Genomic DNA, 24,421 nt, shown 5'->3' with positions numbered 1-24,421 from the left:
CGGGGACGCAACAGGACCTAACAAAATTAATGAGGGGAAGAAGCCAAATTCAAAGCTGAGGGATAGCGGGCAAGGTGTGGGTGAGCATCTGTCACGTCACTGCACTCTGTTCTTGAGCCCCTGGCTTCACACTCTGCATCCGTATTCTGGGCTCTGAATGTTGATTCTTTAAGGCCAGTGACCTATGAGGGCAGTGCTCGCGGCAGGGCAGGAGGGACCATCCAAATGAACACTCTGAAATCATTTTCTAAAATGCGGCACACACCTCGTTGTTCCATAGTTTCAGTTTCTGGAAAAAGTTATACTCAGTACCAATTACAGGCAGCAACAGTGGCACAGAGAGCATATTTTTCTGAGAAAATATATTTTCAGCTTTTAGTGCCTCTGTATCACAATGAAAACTACCTTGTTTAGGGGGAGGGTACAGCTCAAGTGGTAGAGCGCAGGCCTGGCATGCACAGGGTCCTGGGTTCAATCCCCAGCACCTCCTCCAAAATAAATAAATACATAAGTAAACCTAATTACCTCCCTCCCCCCACCAAAAAAGAAAAAAAAAGTAAAAAGTGCTTTTTTTAAGTTCAGTGTAAGTTTACCCTTTCTCTCTCATGTCACAAAGAAAATCATTGTTTTAGCAACTGCGTGTTATCTCACACAGAATTAGAACTTGTGAATCATGAAAATGTATAGTATAGACATAAAAGAATGAGGAGGTTAAACGGAAGAGACAGCCATCTGTCTTTTATTCAGATGCCCTTTCCAACACAGAGAAAAGTAAAGTTACACACGTATCCTTCATGTTTTCCATTCCTTTTTCCTATCAGCCTTTCTCACGAAAGGTGTAAATGGGGGATACCCTTGCAACTGGATTAATTGAACCCAAACCCCTTGAGAATGTTGATTTGGACGTTTGCTAGCCCGGATGCGGCTGCTTGCGCTGTTAAGTCTCTCCCTTCCCACGTGAAAGCAGATGATCTCATTTTCTTAAGTGACACATGGGCTCTGAGCTGTGGAGCTCATTCGTCGTGAACTTTAAGAATGACTCACACCATATACGGCTCGTGCGATTGCATTTACATTTGCTTGTCATATTTACTCTAAAATGTCACTGAGCCCTTTGTAAAGTGTCTCTATATGGCAAGCTAAAGATGAGAAAACTGTAGCTGTTCGTCTCGGATTAATTCCAACTGTGATTCGATCCCTAAGAAAAATAAATCGAACGCATTTCCTAGGGTTAACTGGACTTTTTCACTTGGGAATTTTTACTCTCTCTCTCTCTCTCTCTCTCCGTCCCTCTCTCTCTGTCCCTTTCTCTCCCCTAGAAGAATCACTGCCTCAGAGTCACACAGGAAGCTAATTACCATGTTGGGACGCTGTGGCATTTTACTTGGAAAGGTCATATGGCATCGTGAAAAGAGCACGAACTTATAATTAGAAATCCCTGTTTCAAAGCCTAGTTCTGCTCCTGTCCAGCAGGGTGGCTGTGGTGCGGCAGTGGCACCTCAGAAGCCTCACTGCCCTTCGGCCGGCGAGGGGAGCTTGGACAAAGCTAGCTGGGTCTCAGCCTCCTCATGAAACCTTCCTTTTTTTTAAACAGTACTTGTAATGATCGAAGGACATTATGCCTGTGAGATATTTAGGAAAAAAATATTAAATTTATGTTCAAATGAGAAAGTTAAACACCAATTAGTAAATAAAAAATGTCTTCTTTGCATGTAACACCATCCTAGGACAGCTGGAAGGAACTTAAAAACCCGCCATGTGTATGTCTGTGCATATGTGATCGGCATTCCTGAAATACGTTTTTCCTTCATCAAGCATCTCGTAGTCATAGACTGAGATTGCCTTGAAAATCGCAGCAGTAGAGCACTGAACGTCACACGAAAAATGATTTTCCTTAAATTGAATAAAGGTACCTGAGGAAAGTTGGCAAGGAAAGTAAAAAATAAAACAAAACAAAAATATGAGTTTCATGGTATGTCCAGATTGAGCCAAGGGGACGGTTACACCAGCATAGCTGGGGGAGAGAAACCAGACGCGCGTGGAGGGTGTAGGTCCCCCTCACGGCACCTTCCTTCACCAGTTTGTAGAGCTCGGCTTAGGAAGCTTGTTCCAGACGGAGCCCACCACTTCCTGCCTGAGTATCACTTACAAGTGTGAGATTTTCCCTCCCACATCCACCCCCTCGGGCCCGCTATTTCAGTCCTCACAGCGATAGATGCCCCATTACCCCCAGTCAAGGGAGACGCATTGCGCGCCCTTTGTAAGTTGGCTCAAAGCAACGGAATTTCACTTGTCCAAACATTTGAGTGTGACTGTAATAGGAATGGTGACTGTAAAGCTGAGAATTCGAGCGAAATGTGGTGCGTGGTTTCAGAGACTGTTACAAACTGAAAGGGTCAAACTTTCATCCATTACCAAATTCTGAGTCTAGGTTAGAAGAAACAGGAAACTTTGAGGTCCAACAAACAATCTCTTGGATCCACGGAGGCCTTTTGACTCATTGTCATGCAAAGTAGCTCGCTCATCCTTGGATGACTCAGGCAGACAGCAGAGACTCCATGGATGTCCTAAATATTGGCCTTATTAGGGGCCAGGAGCATAAACCTACTTTTTATTTTAACCATAATGATGTTTAAATACTTGATAATATTATGCCAGCTTTTTTTTTTCTTTTTGACCAAGCTAAATATTAATTCTTCAACCAAGTTTACACAGATTGCTATTAATGCATCATTTTAGATAATCTATGACTATGTTCCAGATACTCAAAAGTGTGTATCGTAAAGTAATTGTTGTTTAACCATTATAATACTGTGGAACACCTGCTCTCTTGTTCTGTATGTTAAAATTCTACTATTTTTTGGCACATATTCCATCAGCTTTTAGATTATTCTCATTATATGGCTGACTATTATAGAGTCTAATACAATTTTTCAACTCTTATTTTTGAAAAAATGTAACTATATACAAAAGTAGGCTAAAGTAAATGCCTAGTATTTTCATCAGCCAGCTTCAGCAGTTCTCAACTTCTGGAACATCAAGGGTCTTATAAGCCATGAAGTTGGTGGAATAATACGTATAAAGTAAGAAAAAGAGAACAGAGGTTTACAAGCCAGATGCGTTAAACTGGAAATTGCACTAGCAGCTCCTGCGTGTGGTTATGGGAGGAAATACCAGTGGTCACCAAAGGGCAGAACCAGATGGATATCCTAGAGGTTTCACTCTTTCTATAAAGTAGAGAACAATTTGTAAGAACTGCGTTACACACAACAATGTCCACCCAAGGACTCCCCGTCCTGACCCCAGAAATTATGATTATGCTAGATCACAGCGCCAAGGGATTAGGGCTTAGATGGAGTTAGGGCTGTCAGCCAGCTGGCCTTGAAGGAGGGAAAACAGCCTAGGTGGTTTGAGTGAAGCTGTCAGAGTGGGCGGAGAGCTAGATGCGAGCAGAGAGGGGGACGCGGGCCACACCGCAGGACCTGGGCAGAAAGGAGGGGCCCAGGCCAAATGCAGGAAACCACACATCATGTGAGCACCAGGGGTCCCTGGGCAGAGAAAGAAAAGCAGGAACCTCTGGGCTGATAAGGGGCCACACCTTTTGGGGTGATGAGTGGCCTGGAGGCCAACAAAGAAAGGTGAGAAAAGGCAGGAGTTTCCAGTGTCCAAATGTGACCTTTTGCTCATTATGCCCTCATTTCAATAAAATCAGCCTTGCAGATCAGAAGTACCCATCCTGCACCGACGCCATGACACTTCCGATCCAGACTAAATAAGGACAAAAGTCCCTCCTCCCTTTGGGAAGGTGATGTTGGGATGATAATCAGGGAATATGGCCCCAAACCCTTCCCTCCCCAGTGAATATTCTGCCCATTCATTTTTACACCCTATGTGACCAACTTGCCAAAGAAACTCAGGGCAGCCGCTCCCCTGAGCCTGCCCGCCCTCCCCCTGAGTGTGTCCTGTCCATCCTTTAATAAATCCTCACTTTGCTTTTTTAACCACTACATCTTGTCTCTGAATTCTTTCTGGGATGGCGGGACGAGAACCTGGAGCACCGGTTCTGTCTACAGGCCAGAAAACCAATGTAATGATCACAAATGTGGTTTAGGGGAACAGAGGAAGAAGGTGGAGAATATGTAAGCATGGAGGAGAGGCATGGAGACATGTGACTGCTAGCTTTGGAGATGTAATAAGGCCACAAGGCAAAGAAGGCAGGTGGCCTGTAGAAGCTGGAAAAGGCAAGAGAACAGATTTGTTCCCAGAGCCTCCGGAAAGAAGGTAGATTCACTGAGACCTTCATTTCAGCCCAGTGAGATCCATGCTGGGCTCCAAGCCTACAGAAGCATAAGATAATGCATTTGCGTTGTTTTAAGCCATGAAGGTTGGAGGTATTTGTTGCAGTGGCCACAGGCAAGCAATTTAAGGAGGCAAACTCTAACGTAAATTGTCATATCATCCTAAATATTTCTTATTATTTCACATGTATGTGTGCCAGAACCGATGAACGTTGTCATTTTTACATTCACAGCGGTAATTAAGCAACTTGTGTCGAAGTACCGAACAAGTCAAGTTGCGTATCACATAGTGGCTCAGGGTGTGATTTTGAAGTCACACCGGGTTCAAGTTGTTGCTTCGCCAGTTACAATTCACGTGACCTTATACGTGGTCCTAAGCTCTCTTTTGCTTTGGTTTTCTAACTTGAAGAATGTGTATAGTATCTCATAGATTCTAAGAGTTAAGAATATTAGACCACACATGTAAAGTACATAGCAGTGGCTTCTCCATGAAGAGTTATAAAGAAGTGATTACCATTAGTCTAATATTTTTAAATTATTTACAATTTACCATAATTTTTCTTCCAGCAGAAATTGCTCCTAAATCCAGATCATTTTAATTATCTTATCAAGAAGGGAAACGGCAGAAGACTTGTCAAGTGCCTGCCTGACATCCAGAGCTCGTCTGCAGTGTCTCTAATGTCCCCTGACCTATTAAGCTACTAACCCTATTAGAGGATGAAACTGAATCAGTCTGACATGGCCCTTTGTGGGAACTCACACTGTAGCTGGGTAGTATGTGTTGCTTATTTCAGGCATTCACTAAAAATTTCTTTCAATATTGGTTCAAGAATCTCATCTGAAGTCAACGTCAGCCTCACGTTGGCCAGCGTTTGCTGAGTGCCCCGCTTTTTCCTAAGTTGCTTCATTCCAGAAACCGATGCTGAGTGTTTGTTTTGGTACCAAACATTGTGAGAGTTTGTAAACAGCTCACAGTCTGGCCAAGGTCATTCTCAGGGATCCAGAACCTCATATCATGCATCATTTCTGGACCTCGTAATGGTGTTTCCAGTGTTTATAATTTCTAGATTTTTTTAAAAAGTTTAAATATGTTAGAAGGAAAGATTTTCAGTGAGAAAATTAGCAACTAAGCAAGCTTCTGTACGTAGGGTTTCACAGGTTTCCAGTCCTCTCTTCACCTTCCCAAAGCTTCAAAGCTCTGAGTCAGAACTGAGAGCAGCTTCGAAGACACATGTCATTTGCCTTCATCTCTCCCGGCTTTTGAAAACTTACTACTAAGGCAAAAACAGACAGCAGACAAGCAACACATAGCATGAAGCATGAAGCCCACCCTCTTACAGTCGCAAGTGCAGAGCAGTGTTGTTAACTATGTTCACGGTGTCGTACAGGTGCTCTCTAGTACTTTTTCATCTTGTATGTCTGAACCTTTATTTCCGTTAAACAGCAGTTCCCCAAACCTCCCTCCCCGAGTCCCCGGCAGCCACCCTTCTACTTTCTGCTTCCAGAGCTTAAAACTGCGGATGCTGCAAATAAATGGAATCATGCAATAGTTGTCCTTCTGCGACAGATTACTTCACTTAGCACAAGGTCCCCAAGGTTCATCTATGTAGCATATAAGCAGAATTTTATTTTTCAATGCTAATGCACATTTCATTGTACGAATGTGCCACGTTTTCCTTTTTAATTTAGTCTTACTTTCTTCCACTTTTATTGAGGTATGATTAAAATATAACTGTGCAAATTTAAGCTGTGCAACGTGATGACTGGATTCATGTACGCAGTTGACCCTTTGAACTGCACAGGTTCCTGAGGCATTCTGTGTTCTCTCCCCTGTAACCTGGCCTTTGCCTGCGTGATTTCACAGTAGTAAGGAAGAGATTAAATTTTAAAAAAAATAGAAAATGAGGAAATCAAAGAAAACTGAATATCGATCATCTCAACAGTTCTTGAAGTCTGCTTATCTACCACTAGGCGGGCAGTTCACTCAGAAGTGGGGAAGCCTTAATCCTTCCATCGCCCTCCTCTTTACAGTCACAGAGCTGCAGCGGAAGTGTGCAGCAGTGAGGGCTGGATCTTGAGTAGCTTCAAGGTGGCACCTAGCTGATGAAGATAAAAGCAATGACACTTCATGCTGCTGTAGCTCCTTTATTCCTGGGGGCTCAGAGCATTTAACAAAGGTCAAACGACATAAACCTCTGACAGCTGCAAAACTGGGCGTGAAAACTTGATCTAATCTAATAAGATTTTGTGTTTCCTCTTGCCTTTTTGTGTTCTTGCAGTAGAAACAAACCCAGTACCTATGTGTGGGCATTCTAGCATACATTCTCTTTAAAAAGCAACGAGGGTGTTTTCAAGTTGCAATAAAACGACATAATTTAGCGCTAAGTTTAATAGAATTGTTGAGGATGATTAAGTCTATGTAAATTTAATTCTACCTCAACACAAATTTTTAAAACTTTATTTGACTAATAGAAATACAAAAATACAGTAGCATGAGCAATTGCAAGCAAGCATTTCAGAAATCCCCAAAGAATGAGAAACATTAAAAATAGATCCTGAGAGTCTAAATCAGAAGAGGGCAAGTAACACAAATGTGTGGGTTTCTATCTGCCTTCCAAATTCTGCCAATTAGCACTATTTCTGACTTCACGATGTAGAGTTAGGTGGTGGCAACACTATAAAATGAATGTAAATCTGAGTTTAAAGAAGTAATTTAAAAGTCTGCACCAGGCAAGATGATGAAACAAAACACTCTCCTTAAGTACAAAGAACTTTTTTCTTATACATGGTTATAGACGTCTAACTTTATATTTTATGGTGAGTTAAACTGCACTGGATGTAGCTCATGGGAAGGTTACGTGAAATGTGAAATAAAAAAATGGAGTCGTTTATGTCAAGGGGTTTTAACATGAAGCTGAAGTTCATTAGGAAGTGGACCGTACGCAGGTCCTCGCCTGGTGGAACCATGAACTTTCGACCCGGATCAAACCACAAATATTCCAAAAACTCTGCAGTAACAGCTGCAAATGGTCACAGCAAGGGACTCTCCTCCATCTGGTCAGGCTTAGCCAAGAAGGCAGCTACGGTTCTTTGAAACGCGAGCCTCCCTCCTCTGCCTGTAAAGCCCTGCCCCCCGCTCCCTGGCGGCACGCGGCTGCCCAGGGCTGTGTGCGGCAAGTGGCTGCTCTTGGACCCCAAGTAGACGCTTTCTGCTTGAGCGCCGCCTCCGGGGTTTATTTAGATTGACAATTATAATCTAATAAATCTTGGGAACATTATAATCTTGCATGTATTGTGAATTTGTACCTTTCCTGTTGTTCATGCTGTGTGGATGGATTGATTTGAGGAGTGGCTTCAGTCCCATAAATTCAGCTTGGATCCCGTGAATGAAAAATACTGCGAACCACATCAGTAAACAGAGAACGCTGAAGCCATCACGTCATCTGCGGCTGCCCCCCCCCCCCCCCCCCCCCCCCCCCCCCCCCCCCCCGGTGAGGACCAGCCTGCGGCCCGGCCTCTGCAGCCACTCAGCACGGTGCCCCCTGAGGGGACTCAGAACAAGAAAGGGCAGGACACTGGCCCTAGGCAGCTAGGTGCTTGTCAAAGGAATGAATACAATGAGCCCAAATGTTCGCTCCCTCCCATACATAGAAAAGCACTAAATTCTTTACCTTGAGATGCCTGGTTTTCTTCAGTTAACAAGTCATCTTTTAATGTTCCAATGACCTGGTCTTTGTTGTAAAGCTCAGAGCCACCTGGGAGGCCGTCATCCCAGCTTGAGTCCTCCCGCCAAATAAAATGTAACTGAGCTTTTAGGCTGCGCGTTTATTTCGGTTGACGATACACGGATTGAAATCTGGATTTTTGAAGAGGGTAAGAGGATTCTTCATACTTATTTTAGTGAATAATTCAGTGACGTGAAAGTGTGCTATTAAATACCCAAAATACATGAGAGTCAGGGTTCACGTTAGTAAGTCATTCTAAGCTGTCTAAACGATACTGACTGTGGAAATGAGTGCTACTTAAGAGTCTTTAATTCATGCATTTATCTGATTCCAAAAACTATTTAAAATCATAACACTATCATAAAAATCAAATCGATTAAAAACATGCTACATGTTAACTAACATTTTGGCCTTTCAGCATCTGCTATTTTAGCATTATAAAATGCAAATGATTTTTTCTCTCAACTGGCAGCTTTCCTTCACTATAAATCACCACCAACAAATATATATATATATATATATAGGAATAAACCTCTAGCAAAAAAAAAAAGCCACGTTGTAGGAACCACGCAGTGATATTTAAGACGAACAGAAGCAGCTAAGAAGAGGGCTTCTATTTTAAATTGATATCTCAGTAGGAGTCCCTGATTTAGTCTGGACCAGATTTTACAAAAAAAAAAAAAATGTATATATATACTCATTAGGGCCATGGGAACAATTATAAGCAAAGAAATATTTCAGAATTGTCATATTTGTAAGGGAAAAAATGGCACTAATTGAAGTTTGTGGGCTACCTGAAGGAAAATCTACTCAAAATTAATCTTATTAAATTTTCTTGCCCAGTCTTGTCTCAGAGCCTCCATCTTTGAACAAGTGGGGAAAGTAGATTTGGAAAATCAGGGATAGCGTGTTGGTGACTGCACTTCCCCAAAACAGGGCCCCGCGGGACCCCGGGGCGAGTCGGCGCTGGTGGTATGATGCGGCAGCCCTGCGTGGGTAAGGGTGCGCGCGGTCCCCAGGGGGCGAGAAGGAATTGGATGTCACAGACACTCAGGAGGGGAGCTGCGGTTTGCTTTTGTTTTTCTTGTTTTGGCTTGTTGGCTTCACATACTGGGTTTCAGAACATACCTGGAGAACGAGAACATCCCAGAACAATTACATCTCAGAGGGAGCCAGCTGGAATGAGTCACAAAAATAAGGCAACAAGGTCATACCTAATAACTTACCTGTAAACACTGGGAAAGAAAAACAAGAAGGGACAGTGGATTGGTTAGTTTACTACTCATCCGTGCGAGTGAAAAATACTGCAAACCACATCAGTAAACAGAGAACACTGAAGCCATCAAGTCATCTGCCACCCCCCGGGGAAGACCAGCCTGCAGCCCGGCCTCTGCAGCCCCTTGCCATGGTGCCCCCTGAGGGGACTCAGAACAAGAAAAGACAGGACACTGGCCCTAGACAGCTCAGTGTTTGTCAAAGGAATGGATTCAATGAGCCCAAATGTTTGCTTCTTCCCATAAACAGAAAAGCACTAAACTCTTTAACTTGAGATGCCTGGTTTTCTTTAGATAACAAGTCATCTTTTATTGTTCCAACTCTCTGGTCTTTGTTGTAAAGCTCCTGTATATCCCAGCTCCTCCCCTACCTCTTCGTGCCTCCCCTACGTCCCTCAGAGCCATCTGAGAGGCCGTCATCCGGGGCTGAGTCCTCAGAAATCTCCACCCAGTAAAACATAACCCTCAACTTTTGTGAAGGAAAAGCTGGGCTGGGCTAACAAGATGACTCACAAATCTAAGTATTGGAATACTGATCTGAGTTCTGCTGGACTAACTTGTAAATCTAAGTTAATTAGTGCTGGGTTGCTGTTCATGTTTTTTGCTAGCCAGCTGGGTTTTCAAAGAGACATATCTGGCTTTGGAATGGTGGTTTGCTGCCTCCCCGCCTCCACTTTTGTGATAATGATGTTGCTAAAGCTGTTCCATGCCTATTGGCCGAATACCCCAAGCTTGTACTTAACCCTATAAAACCTCATGCGCACGTCTCGGAGGGGCTCAGAGCTTCGGAGCAGAAGCCCCTCTGAGCCCGCCGGCGTAATACATCTGAGTGCTCCAGCCCTCCGAGTGGTGCTTGTTTCTTGGCTGGCCTGTCGTTTCCGTAACACTTTTAGGTCGTGAATTTATTTCAGTTGACACCCATATAATGGAAAATTGTTTGCCATTTAAAATATTTTGAAAATGATTTGTTGTTTCCTGATAGGCAAATACTTTCATAATATAACACTAGAGGTTTTTGGTTTGCTTGTGTGTTTTTAAGTCATGACTTCATATGTATGGCTGTACCCTTTTGGTAAAAACAATGCTATATGCATGAGCTGGACCTCGCCCCAGATCACCAACATGTTGTGAAAGGTGTGCACCCAGAGTGGTCGCATTATGCATATATATATTTTTTTCACTTCCTTTCTTAATTCAGTTTTTTTTCCCCTTGCCAAAATAGCATGTTAATTTTGGCTCCAATATAAAACAGGTGTTTTTATTTTCAAAAGAAAAATCTGAAAGAAGATGGACTTATAGTACCAATATTTCTAAAGTTTGAGTGTAGAAACTTTTTAAGAGATGCCCGTTCATTAACTACATCTGTGTACTTGAACTGAGACATCCAGGCTTGTACTCCATGCTGCACAATTGTCATAACCTCTGGAGTTACCATCATGGACCTGATTAACATTAGTATTAACCGTGGGCTTCAGAATCCATCATTGACAAAGAAACGTGCTATTTCATCTCATGACAGTAACAACGTACAGGATCATGAAGGTGAGACAGGAGGGGGGCAGGGCACAGCCATTCAGGGACTGCTACAGCAATTAACATCAAAACGGTGTAAGATTCAGCCCCCAGGAGGCATTGAGGCTCAAGATGGTGGGAGATTTAACTTCTAAGAGACTTTGAGGTTCATTATATGCTCACTGTAACCTGTTAGCATGGTGAATGACACGCCCGCAGGCACCAGGGCAGCCCCAAGGCTGGTCACCAAAGGTCAAAGAGGGGGAAATGGCCAACTTCCTGGGAACCCCTTCCCCAGGCTGGTTAGACTGGTCATTCTGCTCACTAGCACATGAAGCCACCGAGCCCATAAAAACTGGCAACGGGGCGCCTCGCGGCCTCTGCCCTCCTCTCTCCCACTTTGGAGACGCCCGCACTCTGTCTGTGGAGTGCGTACCTACTTTTACTCAAATCTGAGCACCCAACCCCCACACTCTGTGGCCTTTCTCTCACCTTTCAATGTGTCTCTCTGAATAAATCTGCCTTCCCTCAACTGTGGCTCGCACATGAATTCTTTCTTGTGCCAGGGGCTCCACCGAAGCCTGGGACACGTCCCTCCTCGCGCCCCACATCCATTTTTCCTGCATCCAAGGTATGTTTGTGTTTTCAGGAATTGCTGTTTGGGGAGCAATCTGGGTTACTACTGACAACTTGGACCCTGGGGCCATTTCTGTCTCCAAAATGAGCATATTGATTGAATAGACAATAAGATTTTTGTCTGTTCAGTTCTGTTTGACATAGAAACATCTCAATTTTTAAAACCTCTGAGGTGAGTCTTTGTTTAATATGAAGTACCTCACATTATTAATCTTTTTGCCATTCTTCACACATCTCAAAATTACGTTCCTTCATCCTTCCTCTTGGCCACTCACTCCCAGTTAATTTATTTTTTAATCCCTCAGGGCAAATTCATGAAAAAAGCTAGAAGGAGTTATTGTCTGAGTGTAATATTAAGAAGGGTTTTGCTTCTTTATCAGTTGAGCGTGCTCACTTAATTTTTTAATGCTTTGTAAGCGACCTTAAATATTTTATGCACTAAACCGAGGTGAAAATTAACGAACACGTATATAGCGGACTGGGAGGAGAGTCTATGTGATTCATTAGCCATGGGGAATCGATAAAAATCGCAGCCTACACAGTGTGGACACTAATTTTTTTTTTTGTATTTTATTTTATTTTTTTAACCTTTTTATTGAGTTATAGTCATTTTACAATGTTGTGTCAAATTCCAGTGTGGAGCACAATTTTTCAGTTATACATGAACATGTATATATTGTCACATTTTTTTCTCCGTGAGGTCCCATAAGATCTTGTGTATATTTCCCTGTGCTGTACAGTGTAATCTTGTTTACCTATTCTACAGTTTTGAAATCCTGGTCTATCTCTTCCCAGCCCCCATCCCCTTGGCAACCACAAATTTGTATTCTATGTCTGTGAGTGTATTTCTGTTTTGTATTTATGCTTTGTGTTTGTTTTTTTTTTTTTTTTTAGATTCCACATGTGAGCGATCTCATATGGTATTTTTCCTTCTCTTTCTGGCTTACTTCACTTAGAATGACATTCTCCAGGGACATCCATGTTGCTGCAAATGGCGTTATGTTGTCGGTTTTTATGGCTGAGTAGTATTTCATTGTATAAATATACCACATCTTCTTTATCCATTCCTCTGTTGATGGACATTTAGGCTGTGTCCATGTCCTGGCTGCTGGAAATCGTGCTGCCGTGAACACTGGGGTGCAGGTGTGTGGACACTAATACTATCAGGAGCAGTAACTGTTAGGTAGTATCTTTCCCAGTCGCCATGCAGTATTTATTCCAGAGAGGTGGACGTGCATTTGACAATTTTCCCGGGGTGCCTGAATTCATCCCCAAAAATGTCCCCTTGCTTTCAAAGTTCAAACTCTAGGATTACCGTCTAAGTGCCTTCACAACATGGCTCCACCTGTAATTCCAGGTGCCTTTTCTGCTTGCCTTTCCTGCAGTTTCAGGATTTTTTTTAATGCTCTCATCATACTTAATTACGTGTAGGTGTTGGAATTTGTGTTCTGCCCCATGAAAGGCCTGTGGCCCCTGAGTGCCTAGTGACCAGCCAGCCCCAGCAGCTTTCTCTCAGCTTAAGACAACTCCAGGCAGGAGCACCCCGTGGCTGGGGCGTGCTGCGCTCTACGCTCCCACAGCCCACAGGTAAGCCTGCACTCTCTCCCACTGAGCAACGTAGGCCGGCGCCCTATTCAGTAGTGAGGACTCTGAAAAGGAAAACGAACAATGCGGAGGGTAGAGCTCAGTGGCAGAGTGCGTGCCTAGCATGCCCGAGGTCCTGGGTTCAATCCCCAGCACCCGCATTAAAATAATAAATAAACAGCAATCCCACTCCTGGGCATTTGTCTGGAGGGAACTTTAATTTGAAAAGACACATGCACCCCAGTGTTCACAGCAGCACCATATAGAATAGCCAAGACATGGAAGAACCTGAATGTCCACAGACAGACGACTGGATAAAGCAGCTGTGCTATATTTATACTATGGAATACTACTAAGTGATTTTAAAAAAAAGAATAAAATAATGCCATTTGCAGCAACATGGATGGACCTGGAGACCATCATTCTAAGTGAAGTAAGCCAGACAGAGAAAGAAAAAAAACCATATAGTATCACTTACATGTGGAATCTAAAAAAAAAAAAAGAGGACACTGATGAACTCATCTACAAAACAGAAACAGATTCGCAAACATAGTAAACAATCTTACGGTTACAAGAGGAAAGGGAACGGGAAGGGATAAATTTGGATGTTTGAGATTTGCAAATGTTAATCACCATCTATAAAAATAGATAAAAACAAATTTCTTCTGTATAGTTCAGGAAACTATATTTAATGTCTTGTAATAACCTTTAATGAGAAGGAATATAAAAGCAAATTTATGTATATATGTGCATGACGGGGACATTGTGCCGTACACCAGAAATCGACACATGGTAACTGTACTTCAATTAAAAAAAAAGAAAAAACCTTCACAGGAAAGTTGGGAAACATTAGCTTAAAATCAATCAATATCAATCAATCAATCAAATTACCCCTTCTCCCCCCAAAAATGAATAAACATAACACAACGGAACTGAATCACAGATAAGGAGGACAAACAGGTGGTTGACAGAGGGGACCGGGATATAGTCAATTAACTTGTAATATCTTGCATGTTAAAAAAAAGGTTAAGAATTTTCTATTTGGAACCAATGTATTATAAAGTTTACCAAAAATTCAGGTTAAATTTTTTCTTCTCTGACCAAGCAAGGGCTCTCTAAACCATTTAGACTGAGGTGTTTCAAATTTATTTGAATCTGGGAAATTTTTGTGGCATCATCACTACACTATTTCTTCCTTTTTTTAATTTTCTCTTTAAGATACCCATACAATTTGGATACTTTTACTTCCGTACTCTATGCCTCTTAAATTTCCTTTTGTTTTCTAGATCTCTCTACTCCCTCTCAACATCGTCTATGAAATTTACCCCAATGTGATCATTCAGCTCACAAAGTCATTTTCAGCTATTTCCAGCCCACATTTTACCTCTTCTGTTCTGTTTTTCATTTCATTAACTTTCTACATGGCAATATCTTTCTTCTTCTCATTAAATACACTTACTATTATTCTAAACTATTCATTCACTGCTTCAGTAACTGTTCTCAGATGACATATATTGTTCAGTTTCTGTTTTTCTTTCAAAGTACTTCTGTTAGCTTGCATTTTGGCCTCAGAGCTATGCTTCTCCTGGAGACAGAAGCTCTTCTCTTTTTGGTGGTTTTTATGGGGAAATGACTAATGACTTACTTTATTCATTTCATGCAAAATGTTTAACATACATATGTGCTATTGAGAAAAAATAAATTATAACATATTTATCTTGGTAGCTTTAATTTTCTGAACTGGTAGATATCTTCATAATAATATCTACTAAAAAAAAAAAAATCAGAGTACGTGTGCCAGGCCTAATGCTAAAGATTTAATCTAGAATGTCAACTAGGCTTGTAGCTAATGGCAACAGTGAAATAGCTGACTAGTACTGACATAAATAAGTAAGAAAATGTTTGTTTAACACGTAAATTCTGGAGCCAGGCTGTTTGGGCCTTGTACCAGCTGCAAAATCTCAAAAAGGGACAAAAAATGTCAAAAAGGGACACGGTTCCTTCCATATTCTTATTCCAATTTAGCTTTTGACTTTCACCCATAAGATAATAAGATAGCGTCTGCCCTTCTATTAATCAAAACCATTTTTGATGTTCTACATAAAAACGTATGGAGTAGGGCAAGGGGGAAAGGGCCGCATAAGGTGCCAGGCGAGTTTGGGCATTATAAAAACGTTCCCGGCAGCCTTACCCAAATCTTTCTCTCTTACGGTATCGAGTCACAAAAGACACATGGGGTACCCAGACAGCAAGGGAGCAACCCCACTTCTAACACACACACAAAACCCCACAAAAGGCTGGGGCTCTGGAAGGCTCCATGCACATCCCCTCACTAGATTAGCTTGTAAACTTGGTGAAGTGTGTTTGTGGCACCCACACTGGAACTCTGGAGTTTTGAGTGTTAGAACATAATTGTTTCCCATTATTTCCTGATCTTATAAAGAAAAGCATCAGAAAGAACATCTTAAAAACTAAGCTTTTGCTGTCCATGGGTCCAGGAAGCAAAGACTGGAAGGAGGAGAGACTAACCTACCAGAAGCCGTGGGAGGGCTTCCCTCGGATTTCGCTTTGGGAAGCAGGTCTCAGAGGAGCTGAACAAGACATGATGACTAACGTGCTGTGCCCTCCTGGATGGGGCGCTGGGACCGGAAAAGGGCACGATACGAAAACTAAGGGAATCTTCATGAAGCGTGAACTTTCGTTAGTACTAACGTATCAGCACTGACCTGTGAATGGTAACCAGCGTACCACACTAAAGTAACCTGTTAACAGTAGAGGAACCTGGGTGTAGGGTATGTGGGAACTCTTGGTATTACCTCAACTTTTCTATAAATCTAAAACTGTTTTAAAAATAAGTTGTACTTAAAAGAAAAAATACAGTTCAAAATTTAGGAAGTCACAAAATTAAAATTACATTAAGTGTGTCTTATTTACTTCCAAGGATATCAACTTGAATAATTGCCAGTAAAAGTAAAGACCTTAAAAGCAATACTGTTTACATATGAATAGCTAACAGTTTCTGTGTGCTTCAAAATCTCATATAAGAAAAAAATTTGGGAAAAGGAGAAAATAAACAAACCTGTATCAAGTGGCCATTATATTGTATCATGTGTTGAATATTTTTCTGTTTAAAGCCTTAGCTGTTTCTGTTATTATCCACTTTTTTCTGAACAATGAAATAAAAATTCAAAACACATCACTAGCTTTTTGCAGAATTGGAAACTAAATTATCAGATCACATAACTTTAAGACCAACATGCTTTTTAAATATACCATATTGGGTCAAGTGTAAACTTTAGTTTCGTATCAAGGCACTCCATTAATTCCTTTCCTTTTCCAATTATCATGGAAATCTCTAGGAAAATATGACATTTTGGAGAAGGAGAATCAAAATGTAAAATCAGGGGAAAAACGTAAAATAAGAAATTGGGAAATTTTCACAATATAGAGTAAAAATGGAACTCAAATGAGAAAAGTGGTGATTATCAAAAGTAATCAGAGCTAATATTTGCTGAGAACTTAATATCTGCCAAATAAACATTTACTAGAAAGGAAGGAGAATTTTAAACTACATGACTCATTAGATGCACTATGTGGAAAGCACTGTGACTTGCACACTCAACCCATTAGAAGAAGCAACAGGAAAGGGTGTTAGTGGGTAAAGTGGAACATTTTTTTCAGAAAACCGTATAACAGAAAATGAGGAGATCACTAAAATAATGATATAGGTATCTATTTATTACCATGAAAATAGTAATACTACTATTGACAAAAATATAAGTTTACTCTATAAGTCATATGGATTTTCAAGAGGCATAGAAAAGAAAGAAGAAAGGAAGAAGAGAATGAATATTTGTGCAGAAGAACATTGTGTTGATCTTTCTGGGGCTTATTCCCAGGCACTCACCCTCCTTGTGGCAGACGGGAGGAACAGCCTTCGCCGTCACTCGCAATGCGTCAAGGCCATGTGACTAACTGGGGCCGGCGCACTTCGGCCGGAGCTTGTAGCTGCCGCCGTGGCCCTGCAGCCCGGCCCTGACTCCCCCGCGTGGTGAACTCTGACAACTCACCATGAGATGAGATGGTGGTGTCATAAGACAGGGGCACTTCCTCCACCCTGGGGTTCCTGAGTGACTGAGGAAACAAAGCTTTCCATTGAATCGTGTTGAGCATAAGTGTAAGGGAAAAATAAACCTTTGTTGTTTAAGCTCGCAGAGATTTGGTTTTATTAAGGCATCATAGTCTAGATTAGCCAAGTAATATGTGTGCGTACCACATACATGCATGTCAGACACACGTGCACACGTGTGTATTTATGTCCCTGTGTCAGAAACATCAGATCTCCCTTTTTCTTGGATGGGAGACACATATTATTTTATCATCATTCTCAGTTTTCTGGATTTGTTTGGGGTTTTTTGGGTACATTTTCTAGTTCAGATGGCATGCACAGTATGTGGAATAAATTATTCAGTTAGTAAACAGTGGCTGATTTGGGCAGAAAAATAAGGAGAGAAATGACACTTGAATATTGACTTTTAACTTATATCAAGAGCCATAATTAAAATCTGTTTATCAAACATAGATCTATTTGATCCCTGTTACAATAAAATTAGAATCTGCCTAACTTTCAGGGATATTAAAGATGCATGCGTTTGGCAAAGCATGTTTGTATAAACTGAATATGTTAATTTAGCATTTGGGAGAATGATGACAGTGATGTTAGAAAAGAGAAGGGTTAATAAATGCAACCTTTTTCTGTTTGACAAGAAGTTGGAGTAACAAAAGCAGACATAAAGCTTAAAGACGGTCTAATATATGTTTTCTGAACCTAACTACGTGAAATTTATCTTTAGAGCAGGCAGGAGAGTGCCCGTTAATGGATGCCAGTGAGGCACTTTTCTTACCCTACTTGTAACCAGACTCAAGCGGGACCCGAATGGCTCCCTGGTGGTTGGGTTTATATGCTTCTCAGAGGAGTTGGATATTGTATTTCACCACAAAGAGCTAAAAACACTGCAATCATTATTTATAAATCTCTTAGAAAAATGCGTTTTCTTAGCAGCAGCTATGGCAACAGGGAACTCAAAATGACACTGGAAAAGGACGGGGCTGGGTCGCAATGGGCAATGCACACAGGATTTATATTTTACCGCCAACTATATTTTAAAACTATATTTTAAAATCAACACAAACACTCGCTACATACAGTTATTTTCTGTATTTAATCCGTGTTCCATTTAAGTAGCATTTCAATGCTGTAATTAAAGTACATTTATTTAATCATCATGAAAAATTCATACACATAAAATGACTCCCAATGATCAAAATCATCTTATTTCTAGGATGCAGTCAGTTTTACATATTTGCAATAATATTAGCATTTCTAGTGTTTTGAAGGCACAATCTGAGTGTTTTGAAGGCAGATTCTGCTCCAGGTGTCTTCCTGTCTCGGAAGGTGAGACCAGAAATCAACACAGAAGAGAGGGTCCTCTGCCTCCCGGCCCTCATCGCGGCTCCAGTAGATGAACACGGGCTCCTCCAGCAGGAGGTGGTGGGCTCCTACAGTGTCCTGGTGTTCTGTCATTAGGGATTCTTGCTGTTTGTTTGTTTTTCATTTCTGCCCGTGTATCTTTTGGGGCTGTCTGTCTACCTGGAGGCTTTCCTCAAGCACTTGTGCTGCCTTAGGGGGGCTGCAGAAACCCTTTTTTATCTTTTACTGTTAAAAAAGTTCTCCCTTGTATGAGTTTTACATCGTAGTGAATAAGAAGCACAGACGGTTCGATCTCTTTAGGTCTACTGGAAGCTTGGAAAGGTGTAATGAGACTGAGAATTTGACTCCGAGAGAGCATTCTGATTATTCTGCATTCACTGCCTTGCACTGCACATCTGATGCAGTCAGCGCTGTCTATTTAAGGATAGTGTCAGTACAGTGAGAGTCGGAGGAAAGAGAAAGGTACAGACGGGCTTCAGAAGGTTGCTCTCAGGGACTCCACACGCCGGAGCTAGTCGGTGTCTGCTTCTCTCTTCCTGCGTTTTGGGACCCAGGGATTAAGTAAGCCTTTGTGTTTTGGTTTTGTTTTGTGCACTTATGCCGAGGGGTTCTCACCCTACCAGGCTTGGCTTCAGTCTTTTCCAGAAACCCTTGGATCCCCTCCCTGAAGGCAGTCATACCAGGAATCCTCAGATATTTTTTCTTAATAAGAGTCAAGAGAATAGGACTTTAAAAGAAATTAGTAATAATGTAGTGAGAGAAGTTTTCCAATTTGGTGACTTCCCTGCTCTTAGTTCGTCAATTTTCAGTTCTCCAAATTATCTGAACCAGCGAAGCCTCGTGCCTACAGCGCGGCTGTCGGACTGGCTCAAGGTCATGCAGCCAGAGGCTCACCCACCCGCAAAGAAAATGGGACGCTGCGGCAGCTTCTTTTTTTAAAGCCTTGCATGATTCCCCAAAGCAGGGGAAAAGGTTGACGCATCTAATTGTACACAGAACCCTTGGGAACTAAGTATGATGGGTGAGCATGTGATCTGCAAGAAAAACTCCGAAAGAAGAGTGCACATTCCGCCTTTCAGTAATAATTCAAGATCAACAGCCAAGGGGCTTCGTCAGGCGGCAGGAGTCGCACCCCCTCGGCGTCTCTGTGGACGCATCGCCAAGTGCAGACAGGCTAATTGAGACAGACAAGTGATTCTAAAAATTGTTTCATTTGAGAACCCCTAAAGGAAATCTTAAAATCAATTCCCACATCTCATTTCCAGACTCAGTATCTCACATGGTGAACTCTAAGAACGGGTATTTTCTGAAAATTCTACAGTGATTTTTATGCAAAGCCAGAGTTGAACATCACTGTAATAATTGATAAGCCGAAATAATGAGCTGAGAATCCATTAGCCAGTCCTTTCCACAGTTTCACATTGTGAGTGTTACAGTTGACTAATTAACTTGCATTCATCAGACAGCGTCCTGCTCCTATCATTCGAGAGGAAAAATAACTTGAATAAAAACAGTGTCATAATATTCATTTTCCAGCAAAAATGGAATTTTGTTGGCACCTTAACTATTATCTTGCCTCACTGCTACATGTCACTCTAACCTAATAGTGATAAATACTTGTTATTAATTAAGGTCCATGAGAAGCACCTAACATGATTTCTGAAATGCACAGAAGATGATGCATAAAAACATTTCTATAAACCATTATGCATCAATGTTCATACAATGTGTACAAATGTTTTCTTTTTAATGAAGTAGAGGGAAATTTCCAATCTGGATGAAGTGCAAATTAAGAAAGCAAATGTAGTAACTGGAAAAATAGTAATTACATTTTTAATGTGACCTTCTATGTGGTTGTTTGCAGTAACACAGACCAGCTTGGTTGAGAAGAAAGAGGAATGGACCATAGCTCTTCCTGTTTGTCACAATGTATGTAGCTGACAGTTACATGTTCTTCAATACCACCTTATATGTGGTGAAAGATAATGAATCTCAACTTTGAACAAATTCACAGATTCCTGAACTGAGCAATAGAATCCTCAAAATTCAGTCTCAGGACTCGAGGGACTGGAAGACTGTTTCCTTTTTCATATGGCAGCAGGATATTTGCTACGTTTAGCCATCTACTTCTAAACCTAGCGCAGGAAAAGTGAAAGCCTGTCCAAGTGCAACCGTCACACTATCTGCTGGAAGATACACCGAGTCTCTGAAAGGAGGGCCAGAAATGTAGAGGAATTTATCCTGTACAACTTATTGAAGAGGAACATTTTACTTCTCAAAGATAACGTGTTGACAGACAGAGAGAGACATAAGAACACGTTGTCATCAACGTGAGGACGCGACGTGAGATACTGATGATGTTTTGCAGTTTGTTTGAGACCCATGAAGTCTGATAGGGTACATGAAGTGATGACTTCCAGGAACCTTGGGGTTATTTTATATCTAATTTGTAGAAATGATTATTCACAAGTATTTTGTTGAATCAAAACTGTCATCATAGCTAGAAGACTTGTGCTAATCTTTTGGTGAAACTATTTGGTGAAAAATAGAAATATTTTAAACTTTAGTTAGATTCCAAGGGTAGTTTTTATATAAAAGGCAAGGACAGAATAGTTCAGTGTGAAGATACTTCAGCATTCCATCCTATGATTATGGCCAAGTTCTATCAAAGATTAGATGGGAAATTTGGGGCTAATTTGCATAATATGTGGCTTAGTTCTTCAACTGTTATACAGAGTTTGTAATAAATAGCATATAAGGTTGGAGTGAAGAATAAATTTTAATGACTAAGCATGCCATTGAAGACCGTGGCCAGCACGTAGGAAGTGGTCAGTAATTGACCGTCACTGCTGCTATGTGTAGATCAAATGCAACATGGATGTGTATTATTTACTGATTAATCACTGCTTCGTAAACAAAGCTTTGGGAGATATATTTAACGTGCACGTCCACATGTTCACGTTTGTGCTGATCAATTATCTTCGTCTATTTGATTGGAATATCAGCTCGCATTCTGAGGTACCCTGAGTTTTCTATGCCTTCACAATTAAAAACAGCAACACACACTAAGTTAAAAGAAAGATGCAAATCATAGTAAAAATGCAGTTGCAGTAAATTGAAAAACACTTGAAATTACTCTAAATAGTTTTTTTTTTTTTTTTTTTTTAAAGGACACAAGATCCTTCACTAGAAGGGTGGCAAGAAATGTAGAGGACATTATCCACTGTCACTACAAAGCATGTCTACTTTAAGGCTAACTGAACTTTTCAGTTGGTCTAGGGTTAACAGAAAAAAATACAAACTTATAGAAAAACACACTATTCATTTTTTTTAACTGAAGTATGGTTCATTTTTAATATACTCCGAGATAGACACTTCATGAACTTTTTTAAGATCGCTCTTCTGTTTAACTTTTCACATTAAACAGGCTTGTACGAAAATGGACACTTTCTATGCTCCGACACTGAATAACCATTGAATGTTGATAATTCTTAATTTTAAGTTTATACAGCAAGGTAATTAAAGTTGAAAAAGTAACACCACAGCAAAAGCAGTAAATTATTGCCAAGAAGTTAAGAAGGTACTACCCACATGAAATATTATCAGAAAATATTTAGTAAATAGAGAAGACCCTTCACGAGATTTTCACCCTGAAATGGTGTATGTGTCAAGTTTTTTATGTCATTGTGTCACATAGATTAATGAAGTATTAATTACGGCTGACAAAATGTACTGTGACACAAATTACCACAGCAGTCCTTTTATTAGCATAACTTTATAAAAATGAGAAAGCAGTTGGTAAACCTATCGCATTGACATCCCCCTGAGATTTGAACTCTAATTGTAGTTATATTTATTCTGCCCCCTGAGACCCAAAAGGAATGCAGGAGGCAGCTGGCCATCCACTCGTGGAATGAAATTGCTCCCTGTGCTTGAAGTGTCAGGCAGAAGTTTCGCTAATAAAATTTTCAAATAGTTTTCTATTCCCTTCATTTTAAACTTGGTTATTCTCGGGCCGAGAAAGATTCAGACACAGGAAAGAGACGGCACCCTGTGTGCCTGTGACCTCCCCCAGGACTCACTCTGTGACGGGGGAGGCTGAGGAGACACAGGCGAGAAGGAGGAGGGAAGGTGCTGCCTGGCGACACTGCAAAGGAGGAACGTTACGGGGGACTCGCCGGAAATGGGAACCGGGGAAGTCACCGAAAGCCTATTTCAGGTGTGGTTTCTAAGTCATCTGGGTGGGAAAAGGGCGCTCGGAGGAAATGGGCTAATTTTCCTTGCATCAGAGGAGCAGTAGAGGAGCCGGTAGAAATAAAGGCATTCCTGTCTAGTCATCGCTGCGAACTCACGCCAGGGCTGCGCAATTTTCACCAGAAATAATTGAAAAGAAAAAAACAGGGGTTCCAAATTTAAAGTAGTAAAATACAAAGCTTATATAAAAGTGAAGAATTGTGTCAAAATACTGTTGCCTTGCTTGAGCCTGGCAGAGAGCATTTCTAGCTCTTTTTATTCTAAGAAGTAGCAGACACAGATCTCCTTTATTTTCAAATGCAAAGTTTTATTATTTTACATATGTATTTATTTTTAATCACTGAGCATGATCAGACGTTGGCGGGTTTTTTGTGGTGGTTATTTTGTTTTGTTTTTGCAAATGGCTCTCAAAGGCACTAGTAGCTGGACTCAGGACTCCCTCCCAGGCGGCCGTGTGAAAATGCGGAAAGGAGGCCTGGCGTTAAGGTCAGCATGTGCGTCTCGGCGTGGCCGTGAGGATTAAGTAAAACAAGCAAAGGAAGCTCCAGCAGCCTCCGCTTTGGGAGCGGGGAGGGCGTCCAGCGAGCGTTTCGTCCCTCTTAGGCCGACGCGCAGGGCCGCGCGGATGGCCTGGAAGCGCGCAGGGGACGCGCGCCGGCGACGGCAGGTGGAGGCGCTGCGGACCGGCTGCCGCGGCCTCGGGCGTCCGGCGACACGCGGACGCGCACAGCCCTCCCTGGGGCTCGGCGTGGGTCCGGGGGAGCGGCCGCCAGCCGGACGTGCGGGGAGGGGGACGGGCCGCCTTCATGGACGTCCCCGGAGGGCGCCAACAGCCTGCCTCGGCGTCACGTAGCCTTTGGGCGGAAGCCCTGCGCGGGTGGGGGCGAGCGGGAGCGGGGGCGAGCGGGAGCGGGGGCGAGCGGGAGCGGGGGCGAGCGGGAGCGGGGGCGAGCGGGAGCGGGGGCGAGCGGATGCGGGGCGGGGAGCAGCTCAGGGGGCCTGAGGCGTCCCGGCCCTGAGCGCAGGGGGGCGCGTGCTTCAGACTCTGTCCCCCTGCAGGCCGCGGGCAACAAGATGCTGCCCGTCATTTAGGTGAACAAAGCGTGTCGCTTGCCATCCTGGTAGAGCACACGTGCTGTCCCCATCGAGCCCTGGGTCATGACGCGCGCGGGGTGCGCCCTAGGGGAGCTCAGCGCGGCAAAGACAGGACACCGGGCCTCTCCGGTTAAGATGCTCACAAAAGGGGCAATTTCCACGTCCCCAGACCTTTGCATCTTCCCGCACAGACTTGAGATGTCTGCGTTTTGCCGCTGTTGTATTGGTGTCGTGTGTGTGTGTGTGTGTGTGTGTGTGTGTGTGTGATTAGCAGTAATCTTTCGATGTTTGACTACATTTTTTTTAGTAAAACTCCTCTGTATCCTGGCTCCTCCATTATCCCTCCAGAACAGTCCCCAGAGCTGAGAGGCTGTCTCCCGGGCTATAGTCCTCCGTAATGTCCCCAAACAAAGCATAACTCTTAACGTTTAGGCTGTGTGTGTGTGTGATTTTTTTTTTTTTCCCAGTTGACAAGGCCCTAAGAGTTTTTTTGTTTTCCTGGATGATTGGAATGCAATGCCTTACCCCTTTCTATAATGTTACCGGGGAAAT

Source organism: Camelus bactrianus, chromosome 28 (genome assembly GCF_048773025.1).
Source record: "Camelus bactrianus isolate YW-2024 breed Bactrian camel chromosome 28, ASM4877302v1, whole genome shotgun sequence".
In the NCBI taxonomy this organism is placed as follows: Eukaryota; Metazoa; Chordata; class Mammalia; order Artiodactyla; family Camelidae; genus Camelus; species Camelus bactrianus.
This window is presented reverse-complemented; position numbering follows the sequence as displayed.